Below are 25,643 nucleotides of genomic sequence, written 5' to 3' on the forward strand. Positions count from 1 at the left end.
AAGAGAGGCAAACATCGATCCGTTGCCTCTCGCACGCCCCCTACTGGGGACCTGGCCCACAACCCAAACATGTGCCACCACTGGGAATCAAACCGACAACTTCTTAGATCACAGGCCAGTGCTCAACCCACTGAGCTACACCGGCGAAAGCTCACTTAAAAATCTTATAACCCACTTTAATTACTTTAAGATGAGCGTTACACTTGTATATGTAGTTACGGCTTAACAGGAACTTGTCTTGCCCTTAAGAACAACAAAGAACAAACTGTATGGATTTTAATGATCGTTTGTCAACAAGTATAAATGTAGAGGCTAGTCTTTTAAGACTGAGGCCAACAGCTCTTTCAGTTTGTTAAAATACATTTCGTGGCCACTCTAATGTGCTTGGCACTAATTCCAAAGGCGTCCAGCAGTTCACTCGACCTCCCAACCCTGAGGCCCTCCTTGCGCTGCCAGTGGGCGACGCGGGATGTCAGGCTCCATGGAAACGGCTGCACCGACAGCTTCCCCGATGCCACCTTCTGGGTGGTGATCCTCCACTGTGATAATTCGGCCACCTGTGCATTTTGCACTGGAGATGATGGTGGCAGCATCCAGGGCTGTAGCGTAAACAGGTTGATGACGCGGATAGAAATATCTTGTTTGGAAGTAGCATCAGCAGCTGCCACGGCTTCATGCAGAGTAACTCCAGCTCCGATAACTGACCTTGTCATTGACGCTGTGGCGAACGACCTTGGCCTGTCCAATCTCAAAACTTTCTTGTCGGGAGTAAATAACATCAGTGTCTGGTCGGTTGGTCCGAATGGAACGCATCCCCTTGGTATGGGCCGCCAGGAACACAGCATGCTGGGTCAAGATTGCTTCACTTGGGTAGAAAATGGTGTAGTTGGGCATGTCTCGGAACAGGGCCACATCCTCCAGGGCCGACTGGGAGGGGCCATCTTGACCAACGGATACCCTGCAGTGCCACCCAGTAAGGCTGATGTTCCTTTGAGAGATGCCTCCAATCCAGATCTGGTCAAATGCTCAGGTCAGAAAGGCAACGAAGGTGCTAACAAAAAAGCATCAGTCCAACCACAGATGGTGCATCCCAGTGCCATGCTTAACTTGCTTTGCTCAGCAATAAAACAGTCGACGAAGCACTCAGGGTGCTTTTTCTTGAACATCTCAGAGAAGGTGGAGTTCCGGGTGTCACCGTCCAACACAATGACTGATTTTCATGGCCCAGCTAAGCCAGAGCCAAATCACATGTTTTCTGAGCATTTACCTTGTCCCCGACTTTGTAAGCAGGTAGAAAGTTCATCTCTATGTCCGAGATGTTGATTTGAGGCGGGTCTCCAACCGGGGTTTCGGTTCAAGATGCCTGTTGGTCTCTATCTGGCTCTCAGTTAGCTTGCTAAGTGCATCTACTCTTTCTGTTGGCATTGGCTTTCCATGCTGATTTTCTGCATCCTCAGTGCTTGGAATGCTCTGGCCCTTGAAGGTCTTGGCAATTACAACAGTGGGCTTGTTTTTCACTCGAGTCCCTTGCCAGAATACCCCCCACCAAGTGTCTCAATGCCGCAGCCCTCTACCACGTAAATATCCCACCCAAAGGCTTCCTGGTGCTTCTGATAGACATCTATGCGGTTCTCAACGGGCAAGACGCCCCTGTAGCCCAGGACGTCCACGTCGAAGATGGTTATTTAGAGAGATTATTTAGACTGTAGTGGGAACTGAAGGCCAATGCCTCCCAGGCAGAGCCCCTCAAGACTCAGCATATCTCAAGGGGCAGAACACCCAGTAGCTTGTGTTAGGGTGGTCATTGGCGCGGACTATGAAGGAGTTCACAAAGAGAGGAAAAGGCAGGGAGCAAATTTTTATTCACTTTCCAAAAGGGGAAAGGGGCACAGTGTGGAGAGATACCCCAGCAGTGAAACATGGGGGCTTCGAGTTTTCATCGTATTATATTGGATTATAAGGGGCGGGGGCTGCTGCCCTGTGGCTCCTGGGCTGTTAGGGGCGTTGCAGCTCAGGCGGTTTCCATTGGTTTTGCATAAGCTGCATTTGCTCCGACGTTACCTTTTGCCTGTGGCTGTAGGGGGCCAGTTAGTTAAATTCTGTTCTCCCTTTCCAGTAATTTCCAATCCTGGGGGTATAAGCTCAAGAGCATAAAATGGCAGTCCTGTTTAGCAAGGTCATAGGCCTGCTCAGCAAATGGCGGGGGCGTTGTCCTCTCAGCTGGCCTTGTCAAAGTGCTTGCCAGTATATACCACCCCGCACGCAGCCCCCAGTCCTTGTCCAACCCCCCTGGTTGCCAGATCAGCAAATGCCAGTCACTTGCCGAGGATGAATCAGTAGTTTTTCAGGACCCTGGGTCCTCCTGCTTGTACCTCATGATGTGCAAGGGCAGCACAGACGCCCGGCGGCTGGAGCTCGAGGCGCACGTGGCCCTGAGGGGGCGGAAGCGCGAGCGACTGGCCAGGTGCCTGAGCACCTGCAAAGCATCAGCGTCGGGCTGGGCTTCACCGGCCACGGCAACGCTTGCCTCAGCGCCGGCCGCTGCTCCAGCCCGTCCACCTCTGAGGAGAAAATGGCCGCAACCCAAATCGTTAAACACCGTTAACAGGAATATAAATTGGTACAACCAGTTTGGAAAATTGATAATTTGAACAAATAATAATACTCTATAACTTAGCTATTTTACTCATAGCTATAGATCTAGCAGATATGTAGGTAGGCAGGTAGGTAAGAAGGTAGGTGAGTAGGTGAGTAGGCAGGTAATTTACCAAAATACATGTACAAGAATATCCCTAAGAGCACTATTCCTAATAGCCCCAGACTGGAAACTATCCGAATGCCCACTGACAGTAGAATGAATAAATTGTGGTAAATTTATCTAATGGAATAGCCTACAACAATGCAAATGAATGATCTACAAGTACATACAATTGGAAAGAATCGGATACACATGACTTTGAGTGAAAGAACAAAACGATAGGTATCATATCATTTTGTTTAAGTTCCTTGACAAGCGTAACTTGTCTGTGATGTTAGAAGGCAGCAGAGCTGGCTCTCTGTGGTGAGGGCAGGGGTTAGAGAGAGAGGAGATCCCTTGCTGAGGGATCCCTTGCCGATCATGCTGTAGTCCTGGATCTGGGTTCTGGGGAAACAGGTTCATCCACAGTGTGAAAACTTACTTAAACCCTGGCTGGTGTGGCTTTGTGGATTGAGCACCAGCCTGTGACTTCAGGTCACAGGTTCGATTCCCAGTCAGGGCACAGGCCTGGGTTGCGGGAGAGGTCCCCAGGAGGGGGCGTGTGAGAGGCAACCACACACTGATGTTTCTCTCCTTCTCTTGCTCTCTCCCTTCCCCTCTCTAAAAACAAAGAAATCAAATCATTTTAAAAATTTAGTTATTTCCTCTTGTTAATCTTTCCATGTCGATTTGATTATGAGACCGGCTGAAAGAACCTTGTGGGCACAGGAAAGTATCTCCCTCCACCCCGAAGCAGCACTATTCATAAAAGCCAAAAAGTGAAAACAACCCAAATGTCCATCAACGGGTGAAAAGATAAGCAAAACCTGATATACCCACAACAGAATATTATTCAGCAATAACTAGGAATGAAGTACTGATACATGCTACAACGTGGATGAAGCTCAAAAAACATTAGGGGAAGGAAAGAAGCCAGACACAAAGGCTACATATTGTATGGCGTCATTTATAAGAATGTCTAGAATATGCAAATCTATAGAGACAGAAAGTAGATGAGCCATCGCCTGGGGCGAGAGGGTGGGGAGAGAGTGGGAGGAAGAAGGAGTGGCCGATAAACGTCCAAGGTCTTTTGGGGGATGATGAAAGTGTTCTAAAAGTAGCTTATGGTATATCAAACCCCTGAATTGTACAGTTTAAAAGGGTGAACTTTATGGTATATAAATTATATCTCAAAGTTATTTTTAAAAAGAAGGAAGAGGTGGTCACTCAGGGGAACAAAGATAAGAAAACTGGTTTGGACACGCCTCCCACTGAAAGACCCTACTTCCAGGAAAGGTCGTGACAGCTCCTTATCCCCTTCGCCACCAGTCAGAGTCTGGGGAAAGGCACCCAGGAAGTCAGCTGCTTGGAAGGAAGGTCTTAAGACCCAAAACAGCAACAAAACATTGTCCAAGAATCAAATTTAAAACAAAACTTTGAGGTGTCCTCAACAGGAAATGCTATAAGCCTTTTTGATCACTGCACCTAAGAGGCCAAAGGAATAGGGACAGGGGAGGGAAAAGGACAGGGACTCTGCTAAAGGCAGACCAGTCGGTACTCTTCAGGCTGAAAACACAGGGGCTGAGAAGTGAGTCCAGGGTGCAAATTCTCTGAAAACACATGTGATCTGGATAAAGCGAATCCAGGTTTTCCCATTGAATCCCAAGATGTTTCAGTTTAAAGACCACTGCTTACATTCTCTACAATGTTTATTAAAAATGATTAAGAATCATTTCATTTGCTAAGTGACAAGCTTAAAAAATCATTCCCTAAAAATACGGTGTAACTAGACAAATCTGAAAGAGTTTAAACTGTTTGCATAAGTATTTTAAAGCCTGAGCCATATAGGACCATTCATTCATTCATTCATTCACTCACTCAAATGACATTCACTTAACGCTGGCTTTGGTCCATGGCCTGCTTAGACCAGATCAAGATCATAGATGAGGCAGAAGGGGGAGGGGCATAAAGATTCTCAAGATAACAAGAGGAAAGCAAGGAAGCAAGGAAAGGAAGGGCACTTCGAAGAGATGGCCACTTCCCTGAGCCTTTTTTTTTTTTTTTTTTAAGGTTTTATTTGTTTGTTTTTTTGGAGAGGGGGGAAGGGAAAGAGAAAGTGAGGAAGAAAACCATGAGCATGTGGTTGCCTCTTGCGCGCCCCTTCCTGAGGACCTGGCCTGCAACCCAGGCCTGTGTCCTAGGCTGAGAATCGAACCAGCAACCCTTTAGTTTGCAGGCCGGCACTCAATCCACTGAGCCACACCAGCCAGGGCTTCCCTCAGCCTCTTAGTGTCATCACTGCCTTGGATCTCAAAAGCAGTGTGTATCAGCAGGACCCTGAAGTCAGGACCAGGCTCAGTGGGGCTCTGACAGGGGAATGCCTGAGTTCCTGGGTGGGGTGGGTGAGCTTTGGGGTGGAACACTGTAGAGAATAGATCTTGCCAACAACAAGACTCTGAGCCAGATTTTTTCCCTCTGCTCCTCATCCAGGATGGTGCCCTCCTACAAGGTCTGTCCAAAAGATATCCAGCCACGTAACATGAAAAATAGACACATTTATCAAAGAAGATACAAGATACAAGAAACATTGTACAATGACGCCTCAGTCCGCTTCAAAGCAGGTACCTTGGGACCTCACGTGGTTCTCCCAGTTGTCATCAGCTGCTCTGTTATATTTCCTGAATCTCATCCACGGTCTGAAATCCCTTCCCTTTCAAAGGTGATTTCAGTTTTGGGAAAAGCCAGAAGTCACAGGGCACCAAATCTGGGCTGTCGGGGGGATGAGTCACCTGGGTGATTTGATGTTTCACCAAAAAACACTGCACCAGACGTGATGCATGAGCAGGCACGTTGTCCTGATGAAGCTGCCAATCCCCAGTCGCCCATAGCTGCGGCTTCTGAATCATCCCAATAGTTTCTGTAGAGGAATGCTCAAGCTTAACACAAAGTTTGATACAGATTTGTTGCTCTACTCCCTCAGTCATTTTGAATGCGACGGCCACACAGTACACATGCTCAGTCAGTGGCCCCCACTGACTAGCACAGTGAAATGGCCATTGTTCACACAGGCATATTCCAGTCCACTCTCCATGGCCACCATGTTACGTCAATGTCACACAATCTATTCTCATTATATTAAAAATGGCTGGACTTTTTCTGGACAGGCCTCATATGTCCTCAGTGGGTTTGAGCTTCACGGTTCTCCATCCACCTGTGTCCTGGACCACACAGCAGTGGGCCAGGGGGCCGAGTACACACTCAGAGCCAACACTGTGGCCTCGGCCAGCCCAGGACACCAAGCTGGACGGACTTGCCACTATCGACAAGTCGCTTTGCAATTCTCAGTGCTCTAGTGACTGCTGACAAAAGACATTTCCTACCATTAAGTCCAGAGCATGTTCTGATTCCGTATTTTTCGTATAAGAAACATTTCCAACTGCAAAAATTCATTTCGAACTTGAGGAGAAAATATTTTCCCACTGATGAAACCAATCAAACTGGTATATAATCTTTTGGGAAGAAAAGGAGCAGCAGTGATAAAACTTCAGCTGGGAACCATATGTTTTTAAAAAGCCGTCATTTTATTTTTATTTTTTTAAAAAGCAGCAATTTTACAGTTTTAAAAGTTTTTTTAACATTTTAAAAAGTGGCCATGGCCCTGGCCGGATAGCTCAGTTGGTCGGAGCATCGTCCCGTGCACAAAAGGCCAGGGCACATGCCTGGGTGGGGGGCACCGTCCCCGCTGCAGGCGTGTGCAAGAGGCAGCTGGTGGGTGTTTCTGTCTCTCTCTGTCTCCCTTCCTTTTTCTCTAAAATCAATAAACATATCCTCGGGCAAGGATTTTTTAAAAATAACTGAACGTGTATAATGCACTTTTCATTAATTGTTAAAGATCATAATATTTTATAAGACCACTTCTTAGATGATAAGAGATATATTATTGTAAAAATCCAAAGAACATAAAACAGAATAATGAAGAAAATAAAAATGACCAGAAATAGCCTCTTTTACTTTATTCTAGTTACATATGTGTATGTATGTATATATAGATACACATATGAGTATATATTATTTTAAGGCAAAATTGATATCATATTGTGTACATATTTTATAGCCTGATTGATTTTTGTTCAATACTTTATCACAAACATGTCATGTGATCAGAATTTGAGAACATGATTTTTTAAATTATTAAATAATTCAAACAAACAAAAAGCATAGAAATTCATATCCTGAACACACATGGACCCACCACCCAGCTGAAGAATAAACATCACGTGTATAATAAACCCCACTTGCCCACTCACGCCTCAACCCCCATCTCCCCCACTCTCTCCAGAAGCAACACAGCAATTTGAATTGGGCATTTGTGGTTTCCATGAAGGTTTTAGACCTTTCACAAATAATTTATACAGCTACAGAGAAATATATAGTATTGCTTTCCTAAAGACATAGCTTTCAATGACCGATTCATGTTCTAAATTACAGATACGCTGTAATTATTCAACTAGCCCTGTCTTGTTGGGCATTTTACAACAAAGAGCATTTTTACATTTCCTTTGGTATGTAAAGTTAATTAAAATTAGTTGCCACAAAGAGGGGCATTCGCTTGGATTCTCCTAAGCCAGCCCCACATTCCCCAAGTCTTTTTTCCCCGGCTCTGTTCTCAGAAGCCGTCTCATCCGCAGATCCCCCACGAAAAGAACATCGCAAGCCTGAGGAGCCAGAGCAGGCAGAGTGAGAGCCGAGCTCAGCGTCCCACGTGTGCTTTTGGGCTCTTGTTTCTCGGCCTGTGGACCCCATCCCCGGTCCATCTTGCCACCTGCGCCCTGAGAGCCACGAGCCCACGTTGTCCCCCCACCTCTGGTGGTCAGTCCGGCGTAACTGACGTCTTCCAACTCCAACTCTTTCTCCTCTACAATGCGATCCTTCTACACCTACTGCTCTGACCTAATAATGACTTCCTGCTCTCTCCAGGTGGAGGGTTCTCTGAATGTCAGACATCTGTCACCTGACCAACACTTCATCAAAATGATAGTCACTTCCTGGAAGCCACCACTAAGTATATCAATTACCAAGAAGTACGACAAAAGAACCATGCTTGTCTTTGGATGAATGAGCCAAAATTTCTATGTTTTCAATCAGGGGTGGACTTTAAGAAGGAATAACGCATTCTAGTCATTGCTCAAAAAATCTTCTTTTTTAAATGGAATTGATTGGGGTGACATTGGCTAATAAAATTATATAGGTTTCGGTGTATAATTCTGTAACACATCATCTGTATATCGTATTGCGTGTTCACCACCCCAAGTCAAGTCTCCTTCCGTCACCATTTATCCCTCCACACCCTCTTCACCTCCCTCACCGACCTCTCCCTCCAGTAATCACCAGACTGTTGTCTGTGTCTATGAGTTTTCTTTTTTTTCCTTTTTTCTTTTGCTTGATCCTTTCACTTTTATCACCCAGCCCTCCATCCCCCTCCCCTCTGACAGCTGTTGATCTGTCCTCTGCATCTATGAGCCTGTTTCTATTTTGTTTGTTCGTCCATTTTGTTCAGTAAATCCCATGTATGAGTGAAATCATAGGGTACCTGTCTTTCTCTGGCTGGCTTATTTCACTTAGCATGATAGCATTCCACTGTGTGACTGTACCGCAGCTTCCTTATCCACTCACCTACTGATGGGCTCTTGGGCTGCTTCCCAACCTTGGCTACTGTAAGTAACGCTGCAATGAACATAGGGGTACATGTATTCATTTGAATCGGTGTTTGCACACCTCCTTTTGAAATTGCCTCAAAACACAGAATGTCCTAAGTAAATGGTGACAAATGTTTTCTTTTGGACAGCAGGTCGTATTTATCGTATCTACAGAAGCAGCTGACAGGAGCCTGGAGCCAGAGCTGGAATGGTGGGGCCAGGCACCAGGGCTGAGGGACACCGGTACCAGCACGTGGCTGTCTGTGACCACTGTCCATTCTCACTGGTCAGTGTGTGAGCCACCTCAGTGATTAAAATAATTTTAATCACACCCCTCTGGGGGCTTGATCACCCTCCCATTCCATTAGCCACCTCTAACGCACCCTACCCCAATTTAGACACTCTTGTTAAAGAAGCAAAAATCAAAACAAAACAAGCACTAGTTGAAGAGTAACTGTTGGCTCCTGGTTCACATGAAAGCCCTGGGGCTTAAGGGGCGTCTCCAGTTCCTACCAAAAGTCTTGTTTTTAAGAATAGCCTTTGTAGAGGAATTATTTGTGTAGCTTAAAACATGAAAAGGACAATTTCTCTAATGGCCGTTGAAAGCATTTTAAAGTCCGGAGATTCATTTTGCATAGATCGATGTGCAGAAGGGGAGGTGGGAGCTGAAGAGTTAAAGTCAGATCCAGGAGGAGGCGCCTCGAGGGTTTGAACTCTGGGAGGTTTCTTCAAATAGGGCTCCACGTGCCCAGTTAACACCCGCTCCCGGAAAAGGACGCAGAACACAGCAGAGAATCAAGGAGGGGAATAAAGGAAAGGCTTTTAAGTGCCGCTGGGTCATGAAGAGCTCCCTGCACAGGAGGGACCCGGCGCTGGGACCTGCTAGGTAGGAATGGGAACAAGATTTCAGGGTGCTAGTCCCCTGTGGGCCTGGCTGGCCCGGGTCACACTGGTTTGGGAAGCCAATGAGGCCCAGTGAGTATTTCGAAAATTCACATTTGTTTTGTGAAATGCATTCTTCTGCTAACCACACAAGTCCTCAGGATGTAGTAGTGCTCAAATGCCATTTAGATGAGCAATTTCTGTGTTACAAACATGTCATACAGACACATGCTCTGTCTTATTTTACGCACATATATGTCACCCGGTATCAATTTGGCTGCAGCGATGGCAGTGTCCTCGCTGGGGTGGTGGGGGACAAGGATGCAAATGCTAAACAACACTTAACTGGGTTCAAATCCTGGCCCTGTTAGCGGTGCCGCCTGGGACTTAAGTTCATCATTTGGGAAACAAATAATAAACAATTCCTCCTTCACGGGGTGGCTGGGAAGAATAAAGTCAAAAGATGCCCACAAAGAGCGTGGCTATTACACTTGGTATTGTTGTTAAAAAGATACCGCCATTAGCACCTGATGAGTCTTATAAATGCAGTCTCTATACAGCTCCAGCACACAGAGACAATGACAGGACACTTGTCCTTATTCCACAGAAATATGAGGCTAGCTCCAGAAAGGCATGCTCATAGGAGAGAGGCGGATGGTGACCTATTTAACCACGTTGTTGAGTTGACTCTTCCAGCCTAAACATGTTCAGGACGGGAAATTTCCTCTTTCACAGGAGGAGTCCCAGGCATCGTTCCTTTAATTCTTAGTTCTGGCGGGTTCTAAGAACTGTGTCAGAACAATCTCAGAAGCAGGTCCTTTGTTGCCAGCTCTCTTCCCTTTCACAGCACCGTTGTTTGCCATCGTTCCCCCCTCCCTTTCCCTCGAACTTTGCCTTGAGGCTCTGTAGTCCCTACCAGCCAGCAGCGAAGTCCATTTCTACTCCATGGATACTGGGCTTGGCCCTATGACTCAGTTTGGCCAATGGCACTTTTAGTGGAGGTGATACAAGCAAAGGCCTGACATGTGCACTTGGACTTGCCCTGTTGCCTCCTGCGCTTCTGTCAGCGCTGTGAGAAAAACATGTGCCAGCCAGCCTGCCGGTCCAAAAAATGTGATGCAGGCCTGGATCCAGCATTCAGTGTGGAGCCAAACCCAGTCAAGCACAGGCTACACCAGCCACGCGTGGGCACTGGCGAAGACATCAGTGCTGTTGAAACCACTGAGTTTCGGAGGGTTTGTTACACAGCAAAAGCTGACTGATAAACGGCCAACCCTTTCACCGTTAGTGTATGTGGATAATCCCCAAATAGAGCGAGAGAGATTTGTAACATAGAATATCGATTTCCATAACTAGCCTAGAAATACACATGACTAAAGTTATTGGAGAGAGGCTAACAATTCAGCCGCTTTTTCCTTCGTTAAATTTTCCAAGCGACTGATAGGTCAAAATGGTCCTTTATCAGAGTAGAAAAAAATAAAACCAAAAATGTAAACCTTAGTTAGTGGGTTTGTCTTTTAGGCTAGTATGTAGGCCACATGATGAAATAGCACAAAAATGTATGACGATAGAAACGTGTGGAACAGGAAAGCATGGAAGCTTAAAACTGACCTCTGCTTCAGCGCGAAGTTGAGATGTAGTCTCTTTGCCTCTTTACTTTTGCTCATTGATTTCCGAATTATTAACCAAAAATAAAGTAAAACCTACTCTCCTCTATATCAGAAAGAGAATTATTTCCATTCAGAGGGTCACTCTTTTCCCCCTGTTTGGATTTGTCCCATACATTTCCTGAATGAACATTTGGGAGGCCACAGGATTTGTGTTACCCATTGAACACAACACCTAGCTACTCGTGGTGCATTGGAACAGACAGAATCAGCTGACTTTAAGCTGAAAAAGATTATTTACTGTATCTAGTGAAATGCATTTGACTGCAAGTAGCAGAAACCCTCTACTGACCATAGCTTAGGCCAGAAAACTGTTTATTGCTTACTGAACGAGAAACTCAGATACAGTCCGTATCAGAACTGGCCTACCAGTTTACCAGTGTCATTAAGGACTCAGACTCCTCCTGTCTCTCCATTTTGCCTATTGGCTTATCACCCCCGATGCATGTCACCTCAAGGTTGCAAGCTGGCTGCTGCAGTGCCAACCATCACATGCAAGTTCAAAGCAAAAAGCAAAGAGAAAGGGCTGAGTCAGCCACTACTTTCTCATGTAGAAATAAAGCAAAAGTTCTCCAGAAGCTTCCCCACAGACTTCCTCTTGCATCTCATTGGCAAGAAATAGAAGATAAGCCCACAACCCTAAGAAGAAAGTCAGTGAAAGGGAGGCTAGGAAGTTTACAAACTAATGAAAGAGGATCCGATGGCCATGATTGGTTTTGAAATGCCCCAAGTCACTCCATCAGGCTGAGCCCACTGTCACCTAAAGCAAAATCCAAGATCTGTTAGTAGAAAGAAGGGAAGGAATGAGTCCAGGCAAACCACGCCTGCACATGGCCTTGGCCACACTCAGCTGTCTTCGCAATCTGATGGAGGCAGGAGAGCAGAAGACATGCGGTTGTGGTTTTACCTTTTGTGTGGGGGGGGATGGGGGCAGATCAAGCTTAACTCCTTTTGCATTCAAGTAACTAACAGATACTGTCCTGCTCTCAAATTTTCAAACGTGGCATGCCAGGGAGTGCCCAGAGCTCCTGGAACCCATCCATGGGTGACTAAGTTAAGAAATCCACCCAAAGTCACTCAGTCGTTCAACCTGGCCCCCACAGCAAACAGCATCTGGGGTCCACTCTGCTGTGTCAAGCGTAGTGGTGCGTGGGTCTGACCGTTGCTATTGCCAGTGTAGCGGCGTCTCTCCTCTCTGTAACTGAACTTGCAAACCAGCCCTTGACGACATCTAAAATGGCTCATTAAGTTGAAAATCAAATGACCAAAAGTGAAAACTTAGTTCCTACTTCAAAGCATTATCATTATCAAGTATCTAATTGCAAACTATTGCCCACGGTGACCTGCAGGAGTCCTGCTCCTGTTGCTAAGAATCTGAGACAATCTGCTGATTATCTCATTTGGGTCACGGGAAGGTGGAATGGATAATGTTATTAAGTTATTATATAATACGTGATGACTTTCATTTATTTGTATTGAATTTATTGGGGTGACATTGGTTAATACAATTATATAAGTTTCAGGCGTACAATTCTGAATACATCACCTGCATAATGTATTGTGTGTTCTACACCCAAGTCTCCTTCCTTCCATCATACAGTAGAAGTGTAAACTATTTTGAAGTCGAATCCTGACTCCATGTTTCAGAAAGCAAACTCAGAGATCGCCTATGATATCCCAAACCACATCATATACTCTTTGAAAACAGAATATGGTCTTTTAAATTGAGCTATTTTCATATAACATTGTATCAGTTTCAGGTACACAAAACAATAATTTGAGATACATGCATATTGCTTGTCTCTGCTTTGACTATAAAATAAGGACATTCATTTCCATGTGTGGCTTGTGGAACCAGTAGCCTTACTTTGTAGTCACATCTGGTAATAACAAATTTCTGATAATAACAGAATGATGATTACAAATTCATTCTTAGGTGGAAGGAAAAAATGCTATAAAGAGAACAGAAAATGTAAATAAATTTTTTCTTTTTCCTGAGGATGTTAGAATTTGCTTTTCAATTTTCTTTCCTTCTCTGTCAGGCCAATGTAGCAGACATGCGTGTAACTCGATACTTGTTGAAAAATCAAAGTTCGGTTCAACCTCTCACACTTCCCCTCCAACAGCAGACACTCCCCCAGCTCCTTTCCCCTGGTCTCTGCAGGAGCCTGTCCTTGGCGCTCCGGAGTCAGTGCGTAAGCAGCTGTGAAATCTCTCCCAGGGCAGATGGAGGGATTAAAGACGAGAGCCCTCTGAACCCGATTTTCGGTGGACAGTGGGCTGAGTGCACCCCTGAGCTGAACCCTCAGTCCTTCCCCCGGTCCTCAGATGCAGATTCCCGCCCCGCCCTCCCTTTCCTGTGGAAGCTCAGTTCCATCCAAGGAGGGTCTGGGATCCTATTTCCTGCCGACCTCGGGCCCAATGATGTGAAGCAGATGCCTGTTCCCGGTGCCGGCAAGTTCAGCCTCATATGGGCCCCTTGCCGGTCCTCCTAGCCGGGCAGCGGCACCAGGCCACGGCCTCCCCCCTGCCCCCCTCCTCCGCCCCTGTCCCAAGTTACCCCTGAGCCCTCGTGGCCTTAGGAGGGATGACTCCTATCTTTACAAAGGCGTCTTAGGGGCTCGGTTCCAGGGATGAGGGGATCGAATTTCTCCCTGGACATAACCAAAAGCCCAGCGACTTCACATCTACTTCCTTTTCTTTCCCTTTTTTCCTTTCTTTTCCTCCCTCCCTTCCTCCCCTCCCTCCCTCCTTCCTTCCTTCCTTTCTTTTCCATCTATGCTTTCTTTGCCCCCGTATCTACACCAGTTTATAGCAGAAACCTGCCGTTCTAGTCATTTAAAAGCTATTTTACTCTGGTATTCAAGATGTGCCATGTAACAGGGCTTGTAGTTCATTTTATGAAAATGTATTTCCATACATATGAACTAACAATTTCAAAGACTCCGATGCATATAAAGTTAATAAACCTGAACTCTGCTTGATAGCATGACTGTGGTGAACGCCACAAATTGAAATCACTGTCGCAGCCCAATATATTCCCATTTTAAAAGGAGGTGGCTTTCCTAACTGAATAAACGCGGGCCCCGCTGCGAGCAGCCTCGGCGTGGGGGTGGGACGCTGTAAGGGCTAGTTCGGTGTCCGCAGCACATCTGGGTTATTACAGCAGCACAAGGTCTCAAGTTGGGCCCATGGAACTGCCCTGGGGACAGCGTAGGGTGGGCGAGACTTCAGTGTAAACCTGGACGACTCAGGCTCTTTTATCCGAGAGGAGGGGGTGAGGACCCGCCCCTGAGGAGTGCCTGGTACTCACTCCGGGTGCGTGAGTTCATTTCACCTTCACAGCGCGCACGTGAGGGAGGGAGGCTTCCCTTTACAGGTGGGGAAACTGAGTCCTGTGGGAACTCCCTGGTGAGCAATCTTTGACCCATCAGCCACCTGGTGGCACTGATCCTATTTATCTTACTCTGACAGTTTTCCACCCTTGGCATTATGCCTCATCCGTAGAAGGCACTTACTTAATACCTCAATATACAGCCCTTCCCTGACTGTTTTTCTGGTGAACTCTAATAAGACCTTAACTAATTAAGGGTGCTCTCTGTGTCCTTTGAGGCAGGGGATTACCCATGAGCCTCCAGTTCCCTGATAGCAATCAGGACCACATGGTCCGGCCCCATCGGAGCCCCAGTCCCCGTCCCCACATCTGTAAGAGGCCCCTGGGGTCAGGCTCCCGGTCCGCCACCCCAGCCCTGCGGTGGGTCTCTCCAGCGTTCTTTATCAGGTTTCTGCAAACAAGGCAAGCACATGACCTCTCCTATCTTTTCTCCATCCCACTCACGCCCACCCCCTCCAGGTATCTGAACAATAACGTTGTATCCTGTGTCCCCAAGAGCATTTGATAAGAGCAAGCGCAGATGGTCCAAGGATTGTAGTCTTATTAATTTTGATCTTACATCTATGTTAGTCAAATTAATTCCTTCTGGGGCTGGGATTTATACGTACTTCACAGTCACTATAACAACAAGCAGAGAGTCTTTACATTTTCTGTTCTGATTTACTCAGTTATACCTTCTTGCATCTAGAAAAGACGAAAAGATTGTTTCTCAAAACGCCGGAGAAGTGGAGGCAATTATACGGGATCAGGTAACACTGCTGAGTTTTATTGCTCCCTACCCACCTCCAACGCACCGCAGCTGCCCTCGTCCCTCTCAGCCCTTAAAGTGCTAAATAGTACGTGCTAAACTAATGCTTTTTTACTTTTTAATTCTGAAAAACTCTAGACAGAAGAAAGTTGGAAAAAATAGTACAAAGATTTTATCTATTTATTTTTAGAGAGAGGGGAAGGGAGGGAGAGAAACGTCAGTGTGAGAGAGAAACATTGATTGTTGCCTCTAGTACACGCCGCTGACCTGGGCCTGAACCGGCCCTGACCGGGAAGGAAACCAGCGACCTTCTACTTTGCAGGACAACGCCCAACTCACTGAGCCACACCGGTCAGGGCAGGGTGCATTCATTAAAGCTGGGGACAGTAAAAACAAGGAAGGGCTTGGCGCAGAAGGAACAACAGGAGAGCCTTGGCTGGGTTGCCTTGGCTCCCTGGGAAGTCGGAGAAAAGGGGGTGTTGGGGAAAGGTTCAGGCGGTTAGCATGGGACACCTGCCAGCTGCCCATTGCCATAGAGTTTTGAAGACGTGGGCAAGGAAGTGGGGGAGGAGAGGGGAAAGGGAATGGCTCGGGCTGCTCCCCGGGGATCCTCTGTCTTTCCTTTTTCCCCATCTTGCAGGCGGGAACCTCAGGGCAGGCCTCAGGGGACGGCTTCTGCAGGACAGTCATCGCTTCCCCAGGTGCGCCCTTCCAGGGTCGTGGCGTCCACTGACTGGTCTGCGCTGGGCAGGGGGTCCTTAGTCACTGCGGTTGGTTCTGGAGTTGTCAACCTGGTTTTGCTGCTTCTCTGGGCCTGGAGCTGAAACCCAACTGGGGCCTCCACGTTATCTCCCGGGAGCGACCTTCTGTCTCTGGCTGTAAACTGCTCAGCCAGTGTGTTCAGCGATCTCGGTTTCCCTCTTCTGCTTGCCGAGCAATATTCTTAGCTTCTTGCTATCCCGTCTCATCAGTGGAATGGGTTTGCCCCAGGAATGGGGTGGGGGCAGGGGGGTGGGAAGGGCCCTCAGGCCCAGGGTCTCAGGCCAGCCCTCCCGTAGAAAAAGCGTCTAGAGACCCGTGGCGGGGACGGCTCGGAGCCCCAGGGTCCTCCCCTCCACACTCGGAGAGGTGAGAGGAAGGGAAAGAAGGGACCTTCTGGACTCATCTCCCGGGGCTTCAGGCACTTTTCTCTGTTGAACGTCTTAAGTTCCTCCTCATTTCCTTGTCCAGCAGCCAGCACAGCCGGCCCCCAGGAGGCATTTAAGGGAAGCTCATTGAATAACGAACTGTGGGGCCTTCGCGACAACGTTTCCTCCCCAGCTTGGGGGTCACTGAACGGAGTGTAACCCTGACAATAAGTTTCCTTCAAAAGCAAGGAGGGAGGAAGTGCCTCCTGAGCCTTGAGCTGTGACCCAGGGGTGAGAAAGGTTCCGGGCGAAACTGGATCAACGGCGCCCCCTTGTCGTCTGGAACCCTTGGGGGCTTCGTTAGCTGTTCCGGGCCCCAAGGGAGGCTTTGCTCTCCGGGGACATACTTTCCGCACCTCCGTCTTGTTCTTCAGTGTCGCCAGTGGGGAGCAACGGCTCCGAGCGTCTCCCCGAACCGCCCCTCGGCCGCTGGTATTTGGCTTTAAAGCGAGCTGCGCGCCTCGGAGGGGCGTGGCTGGTCGGCCGCGGCGGGCAGGGGCCGCCCCAATTTCTGGCCAGGCCCTTGCGGGCCCGGCTCTTTCTCACTTCCCGTCTCTGGGGTGGCCGTTCTGGGGACGCTGCCTTGCGGTCGGTCGGAAACCCGCTCCGCACAGAGAGGCCATGGGCATGCGCTCGGGCCACAGCCCCAGCTGAGCCCCCGGCCAACGACAGCCTCGACGGTGGCCCCGTGACTGTGCCACCTTGGACATCCGTCAAGGCTGCCGGTGACTCTAGTGCCAGCCGCCATCTGAGAGAGCCTGATGGCGAGGGACCCTGATGGCGAGGGACCCGCTCAGCCCTGTCGACCCCCACGAGCCCGAACGCTGCGCTCACCTCCTGGGGCTGCCTCACGTGACCCAGGCCCTCGGGCTGCTTTCGTTCCTAAAACGACAGGCAGGGCCTCACGGCTCCAGAGCCTGCACAGCCGAGACGAAGGCGTCGGCGGGGCTGTGCTCCCTCCGAAACCCCTGGGGGAGGCTCCTCCCTTGCTGCTTCCAGCAAAGGTGGCCCCTGGCCCCCCTCGGCTTCATGGCAGCGCCACTCCAGCCTCTGCCTCCTTCTTCACGTGGCCGTCTATCCTCTGGGTCTCTCTGTGTCCAAATTTCCCCCTTGTTACGAGGACACCAGTTCTATGGATTTGGGCCCAGCCTAACGACCGCATCTTAACTTGATAGCATCTGCACAGACCCTATTTTCAAATAAGTTCTATTCATAGGTACTGGTGGTTAGGTCATGTTTTCCTTGGAGGAGTAGACTCAATTTAACCCATAATAAGGGGTAGTAATAAATTGCTGGAAGCCTCTTTGTTCTGGAGAAGCTTGTTTTGCGGCAAGAGAAACCAGGGCACCAGCTGACATTCCTTTGGTGCATGGCTGGTATGTAAGCCGGGTGCCTAAGGGAAGCCAGTTTGTGGTTTAAAAGTGGATACACATGCCCCAGCTGGTGTGGGTCAGTTGGCTAGACGTCATCCTGTAAGCAAAGAGACCCGGTTCGATTTCCGGACAGGGTACATGCCTGGGTGGCGGGTTCGGTCCTGGTTCGGGCTTGTGTGAGAGGTCTCTGATCAATGTTTCTCTCTCACACAGATGTTTCTCTCTTTCTCCTTCCCCCTTCCCTCTCTCTAAAAATAAGTAAAATCTTTACTTAAAAAGTGGAGATGCAGGTATCTGAAATAAGTAGTTTGTTTGACTTGGTTTTAATCCATAGTTAGGTTGTTTTCTATTTTCCCTCTCTGCATGCTGTTTTCTTTATTAATCTCTAGGTGATTTTGTACAAAATCCAGGGTCTTCATTCTAAGTCTGTTGTAGAGAAGGAATACAGGCTGGGAGCCAGACTTGTTTGTGTCTGTCCCTGACCAGCTGTGTGATTCCAGGAGGGTTAACCAGCCTCTCTGAGCGTTAGTGTGATTCATTCAACAGCCGTTTACAGGGGCCCTGCAACATGCTGGTGGAAGGGCATCAAGAGTTCGTACAGCCCAGCCTCTCACCTCACAGACCAGGAAGCTGAGCCCTGGGCAGTTAAGGGGCCTGCCAGTCGCAAAGCAGCTGTGTGCCGATGCTGTTCATCTGCAAAGCGATGGGCTTGGAGCAAATGTTCTCAAAGGCTCTCCCTAGTCATTAAACTGTTCTGATTCTCAAACCATAAATCTATACTTTACCCATTCTGCATTTTAAAAACGCTACCGTTGATTCAACTGAGTGCCTTTCTGAGCCTCAGAAATAGTGGCTGAAAAATTGTGCAGCCACAATTTCCTTGACTTTGATGCTTATGAATTATGGAGCCAGTGAATAGAAAGTTTCACCGAACCACCAGAAGCTACAATGACTTTTTTCTACTTTCAGTTTGTGTGATTCTGATGATCCTGTTTTTACTCATCTTAATTATGTCTCCCAGCTTTTAAAAAGCCCCCAGAATACCTCATTGGGGCAAAGTTGAGTCACGGCGCTCACGTGCAAGGAGCTCAAGCTTAGAAAGTGCACTCTTTGCCTGAGGTAATAGAAAAGAAATAACTATACGAGACCAACATGGAAAAAAAAAAGTATATGAGTATACTTACATATCATTTCTTTGAAAATAGGAAGAAATCGGAAATGTGCGAGTACGTGTTAGCATGAACTGAGGGGTCATGTCCAAGCGTGCCTGGCACCTGTGTACTCAGACTTAATGATCTGCAGGGACGTTTGTATCAATGCGTTGCTTTTGGACATGAAAGGCACATCTGATAAGATCTAAGTTACACAGTAACACAAAGCATGTGCTGGGTGGAAAGATATTTTAATAATATCTCACAAGAAGACAGTTTAAGACTGTATGTTCAGCTAAAACGTCCCAAAATGAGAAAATGTTTCAAAGTCGTCAGGGTACGGTATCAACCACCGTCGGCTTTGAGCACTGCAAGTCTGTTCAACAGGCTCACAGGGAGGCATAAAGGACCGTTTCCTTGCTTCTGGCCTCTCGTTGCTTCTTCCTCTCTGTTCCCAGGTTCTCATTCAATGTGTTTTTATACCACTGGACTCACATGAGGTTATTAGTTTCCAGTGCATGTCCCCATCCAGGCCCTGAGTGTCTGTGGAAGAGAAATAATGTCGTAACTCTCCGGGCGCACTCAGCATCTGCTGGGGCCTCGGGGGCAGCAGTGGATCAGCGAGCCGTCTTCCTCCAGCGCCTCCACGACAGCAGCGGAGATGCTGAGGGGGCTGCCGGCGGAAGGGGCAGGTGAAATAATGTGGATGGGGACCAGAACAGGTTTTTCCTCCCAGGCAGCCACGGGGCGTTAACAGATTTGTTGTTCATTCGTACCTTCCCGCATCCATCCCTGTCTCCAGCGTGGGCGCTTCCAGCCTCCAGACTGTTTGGCGAGGTGGTTCCCCGTGGCCTCCCTGCTGCAGCCTGGAGCACAGCTGTCATTCCGTCCCTGTGCAGCACCTGTGCTTACTCAGAACACAAAACGAGAGCAGCCTGGGACAGGTCTTCACAGCCTCTGCGAAACCCGAGCATGACTCACACACGGCGGCTGTGAAGGAGAGGGAGGTGTTCTCAAGAAGGAGAGTGTTGGAAGCAGAGATCCGATGGGGCCTCCTCGGAGGGCTGCGGTCCCTGACCCGCCGGCCCCGGACACGGGGCCCACAGCCGCCCTTCACACCCCCCACCCCACCCGCTGCCGGAACAGGGACCCGTGAAGGTCTGTGTTCCAGTTCCTGAGCCAGGTCAGTGGTGTCGGGTCAGGGGCCAGGTGTGTGGCCCTGTGCTCCAGGTTAGGAGAGGAAGACAAGAACCAGCTGGAGAATTTTTTTTTTTTTTTTTTCAAAAAACATGTTTATTGATTTTAGAGAGAGGAAGGGAGAGAGAAACATTCGATTGTTTGCCCCCCCTACTTGCTTCCCCACAGGGAATCAAACCCGCAACCCAGGCATGTGCCCTGACCAGGAATCGAACCTTCAGCCTTTTGATGTAGGGGACGATGCTCCAACCAACAGAGCCACACTGGTCAGGGCTAGATAGTTACTTTTTAAGGTGCAGCTGGAATTTGTTGGGCGAGATCCTTCCCAATACTTCCTGCCAGAACTGAGCTGGCTGCACTGTGGCGGCCTCAGAAGTTGTACTAGAAGCTTCTCCACAAATTGTTTATTCCTGTCTTCCCTGATAGTTTTTCGTTGTGGTTTTGTTTTTGTGTTTTGGCCCGTGAACGAATGGGAGCCTGGCTCTGCTTTACCCACAGCTTTGGTCTTGCAAAGTGCACATGGCTACCAGGTCTCAAGTTTTCTGGGGGCTTCTTTTTTTTTTTCCTTTTAGTTTCCTCTCCCACCGCTTGAAAGTAAGGGCATCTGGTTAAGGCCCAATAAGTACCAGCCAAACTAGTGAGTGACTGTCACATTTGCATGGCACTTTCCATTTTACAAAGCAGTTTCACTCCATCCCCTGGTGGGGGGGGCAGTCCCCACCCTCTGCTACTTCAGGGGTCTGGGGCTGAGCGCATCTGGTGAGCCCAACTCCTCCATGAGGAGGAGGAGAAAAGGCGTGTTAAGTCCCCCAAACAGAAGTTAAAAGAATGCAGACAACGCTCTGGGTTCTCCGTGACCTGGGGCAGAGTCCTTGAACAGAGGACTCCAAGAGAGAACTAGGCTACGGGTGTCATATCCATGGGGTCCTCACAGTAGCTTGTGAGCAGGGTGGCCTTCCCATTTCACAGATGGGAAGCCGGGGGCCCAGAGATGTGAATTCTCTTTCCCAGGCTCACACAGGTAAGCAGTGACAAGGTGAGCCTCGAGACTTGGTCTCACCATCTGCAGAGAATAATTTCTTGTTTCATTTGATTCCACCTCTACACTTCAATTTCCTGAGCTGCTTCCAGCACGTTGTTTCTGTGGAAGCCTCCCAGACTTCGAGGATTAGAGTTCTGGTTGTGATTTGCTTGGCAACCTCACTGGGTCAGAGTTCAAAGTAAGTATGTTAGAGCAGCCTTCTCAGACTGTGGAAGGGTCCAAAAATGTCACCCGTCTGCCAGAAGATAAATACAAAACCGAGGCCGACCACTTGGAAACTTTAAGGCAGGGTTTTCCAACATCAGCACCGATGATACCTTGCGCCCAACAGCTCCTCGGCGTAGGAGGCCATCCCAGGCGCCGTAGAACCTGGGGCAGCATCCCTAGCCTCTGCCCGGGAAATGCTGGCCAATGCCACCCTCCTGGTTGTGACAGCCAAGAATGTTTCCAGATATTGCCAAGTGTCCCTTGGGGGGCCAAGTCACAGCTCCCCACCCTGTTTAAAAGCAATTTGACAGAGGAATTTTATGTCTGTTCAATCTAATAATAAAAATATTGGGCCCTGAAGTCTTCGTTGTTTGTTAATTTCATTTTCCCAGTAATTCGTTTTTATTGATTTTATTAAAGTATCAGTCTGCAAGGCATTGGGGAAATAAAAAGCAAAACAAACCTTCCCTTTCACCATCTATGGTTTGAGAAGCCCTGTTTGGGGGAAGAGTACAGCCAGATACTCCAAATCCTCTCAGTTCCTGGCCCCTCTTGTCCAGTAGTAGTTGTAGTTTGTGGACCTAAATACGGCCTTTTAATATTTTAATTTATTTTCTTAACATGCAGCACAGGCAGCTAGATTACTTTCCAGCTCTTTGCAATACTATTTTTATTGTCTGTGTTATCAGCTTCAGCTCTGGATATTAATCTTTCTCTGATTAATCTTTCTCTGAACATGTTATTGTAAGAATTCAAATATCACTGAAATATGTAACTAAATTTAAAAACACCTCACTCTGCCCTGCTCATCATAACCACTGTGAAGAGAGACTGTCTTCCAGAGTGTTAGGTATGGGTGTGTGCACCTACAAATGCATACAAATATGTGTTTTTGAACAAATGGGATTGTGCTGTATATTCTTCCCTGTTCCTATTATTCTTTGATGTTAAAGGTTACATGCCAAATGCCAGACAAAGGTTTCCAATATTAAAACAATTCAGAAGAATCTATTTGTAAAGCAACGAATTTCTCCGCACGTATCACTTCGGATTTTAGAAACACGAACGCCCGCTGATGGGTGGCCATGTGGTTTTCTCTCCTTGAAGTTCACCCAAAAGGATTGTCTTCATGCGGTATTTATTAAAATGTATGTTTTCTGTCTAACATTATTGAACAAAACAAATACTTCCCTGGACCAGCATAACCATCTTAACTGTAAATTGCGTTATGTGAAATGCAATCAATATTCTTCGGGTATGCAATGCTCCCAACATATAATTCTAAACCACATTAACAGACAGAGGAGCCTGCATAAGATGTAACAGCCTTTGTCTTGTCTAGCTATTGTTCAGATTTCTTTCTCCAAACCCTGCAGCCTGAACTTGGCATTAATTATTGCCGAGAGCAAGGGAAATGTCATTTAAAGAAAAAACAACAAAACACCATTGACAAGCATAGGTAAAGAAATGGCACTTTCTGGTTCAGATACCCAATTTCAACATTCCTTCAAAGAAAATCTTCTGAGCATGTTTTGCTGAGCTGAGTGCTGTGGGGGATGCAAAGATGGCTAAAATGTAGTCTCTGTCCTGGCAGAGATTTCTTAGGAGATGGTTTTTCTCTTTAAGAAAGAATATACTTTAAAACATGTTGCTACTTGGTGATTTAAGCTCATGGGCTGGACCTCAGGCAGCACTTTCGCTGCTCAAGTTCATGTTAATATCTCCAGCTACGGGTAGATGCCTCCTAACACAGAATAGAGTGTCTTTAAGTAAATTGCTGCTAAATGAATCCTTCCATAAAAAAAAAAAAAAAAAAAACCAAAAAAAACACTGTCTCTGAATGTAAAAACATTAAAAAAGCAAGCATCCAAAAATCACATATGGTGAAAATGCATGCTTCACAGTACACAGCATTCAGCAAGTACTTAATAATTTTTCATTCTTGAATTAACATATTAACAATAATATTGGCCATATTTTTAAAATTCCCCTTTGTCCACAAAAGGCTTCTCCGCGCACTAGATCTGACTCGGAAGATGCCAACATAGCCACGCAGCACGGGCAGCCGCGGCAAAGCTTGTCTGGGAGCCCCGAGAGCAAGTGCCTCCCTCCGCCTCACGTCCCGCACCCGTGGAGGCGTCGTTGTTCCTGGAGCTTTAGGATTTGGTTCAGTTCTGCTTTACCCTCAAACCTCCATACGTATTTAACTAATACCTCCAAAGCAGTTTTTTATAGGTGTTGCTTTAATGCCACTTCTAGAATTTACTTTCATCTTACCAATTTATTAGGTAAAGAGGTAAGTACATAGATAGTGGATTAGTTGCCTAAGACTACGGAATCTAATCTCCAAGCCTTAACATGAGCGGCCTGATTTCTCAAAACCTGGTGAATCGGACCCCACAAACACCACCTTGCCTCTCCCTGAGGAGGCAGCTTGAAACCGTCGGAACTTTCACTGTCATTGCCAGGTGACCAGAGACACCACGGGGACGTGCAGTCCAATAGAGAAGACGGCCTTCTGTGCACAGACATGTTTTCAACGATCGGAAGTGCTGAATCTGAGATGATGCCCCGTTGGCGCACATTTTGAAATGAATGTTAACTTCACAATACATAACTGAGCCTTTTCTACTAATTCTTAACTTTTCCCATGGCAGCTTTTATGCTCTCTCTCCTCTCATTCCAGAACTTTGTTAAAGAGATAATCTAGATAATTCGCCCACACTCTACTTGTGATGTCAGGCCCCTGGGGAACGCTGGCCTATCTGCTTCCCAACTAGGGCTGGTGCTTGTCTGTCTGTCTGCCTGTCTGTCTCTTTCACCTCTTCTCCCTCCCTCCACTCTATTTAAGAGGTCTTCTCTTCCTGCTTCCAGCACCAGATGGTGGCGATAGCCCAACATTTCCTAGCTTTCTCTGTTTATTTTTTTCCTGCACTCACACTTTAGAGCCAAAAGCCTGAGTCCAGTGGGGACATCAGAGGTCCATGGGAAAAAAAGGACCCCTGATCTGGCCAGCACAGCTCAGTTGGTCGGAGGGTCGTCCCATAAACCGAAAGGTCATGGGCTCGAGTCCTCAGTCAGGCGCATGTGAGAGGAAGTCGATGTTTCTCGCTCACATGGATGTTTCTCTACCCCTCTCTCCCTCCTTTCCTCTCTCTCTAAAATCAATAAGCATGTCCTTAGATGAAGATAAAAAAAGAAAAGGAAAATCACTAAACCACTGCCATATGTACACTGTGATCCTGAAATTTACAATTTACATACTTTAAGTTACAAGGCCTCCCTTCTAACAAAGGACATCTGTAAAATTTCTGAGACGGTCAACTGATACCATCACACCTAAACCTTGACCTCATATACACAAGCTGAGCACACACACAGGCACACAAACACAGACACACTGACACAAACACGCACGCTCATGTACACACGTACACACAAGCACAATTATACTCTCACACACATACCCACACCCACATACAATCACTCAACTTAGGAGGGTTTTTTCTTAATTCTTACCCAAGGACATTTTCACTTGCTTTTTTAGAGAGAGAGGGAGGAAGGGAGAGAGAGAAACATCGATGTGAGAGAAGCATCGATTGGCTGCCTTCGTATGCACGCAGGTACTAGGTCTAGGTCCTCCCTCCAAAACTTTTCTGAGGCACCCAGTACTATGACTTACCAAAGTCTACAGATGACGTGTTTAAAGGGTGGCAAAATAGAAAGTGAATCATTGTAAGTCTAGTTTGGTGGGGCGGATAGAGGAGAAGGCCCAGCGTTGGCATGTTGTGGTTGAATTGTGTCTCCCAAAAAGCATGTTGAAGTCCTAACTCGCAGGACCTCAGAATATAACGTTATTTGGAAAGGGGGTCTTTGCAGAGGCAATTTGTTAAGATGAAGTCATACTGGAGTAGACTGGGCCTTTAATCCATCATGACTGTGTCCTCACAGAAGAGGGAAGGCAGACATACAAGGGCACTCTGTGCGACGGCAGCGGCAGGGATGGAGGAGGAGGTAGGGATTGGAGTCACCCAACCACGAGCCAAGGGTTCCAGCAACACCAGACACTGGGAGCAGCCAGGCAGGCTCTACCCAGAGCCTTAGCGAGAAAAAGGCCCTGAAGGCTCCTTGACTTGGGACTTCCAGCCTCCAGAGCTGTGGGCGGTCACGCTCTGTGGTTGGAAGCCCCCAGTTTGTGGTACTTTGCTAGGGCAGCCCCAGGAGACAGACCCACGTGTGGGAGCCGGAAGACATTGGACTTGTCCCGTTGTCTTGCTGAGACTTTGTCACTGAATAAAATGGGCTGTGAGGCAGGTATCATAGGACTATGGGAGCACCAATAAGATAACTTGGGTAAACAAC

General features: G+C 47.5%; 1 pseudogene; it reads right to left on the reverse strand.

Moving 5' to 3' along the window:
- Window positions 1–344: 344 nt before the first annotated feature.
- LOC129063278 (transketolase-like protein 1) lies at window positions 345–21,426 on the reverse strand (annotated as a pseudogene).
- Between the last annotated feature and the right edge of the window lie 4,217 nt (window positions 21,427–25,643).

This window comes from Pteronotus mesoamericanus, unplaced genomic scaffold (assembly GCF_021234165.1).
Source record: "Pteronotus mesoamericanus isolate MK-2021 breed Mesoamerican mustached bat unplaced genomic scaffold, CSHL_Meso_final scaffold_85, whole genome shotgun sequence".
Classification (NCBI taxonomy): Eukaryota; Metazoa; Chordata; class Mammalia; order Chiroptera; family Mormoopidae; genus Pteronotus; species Pteronotus mesoamericanus.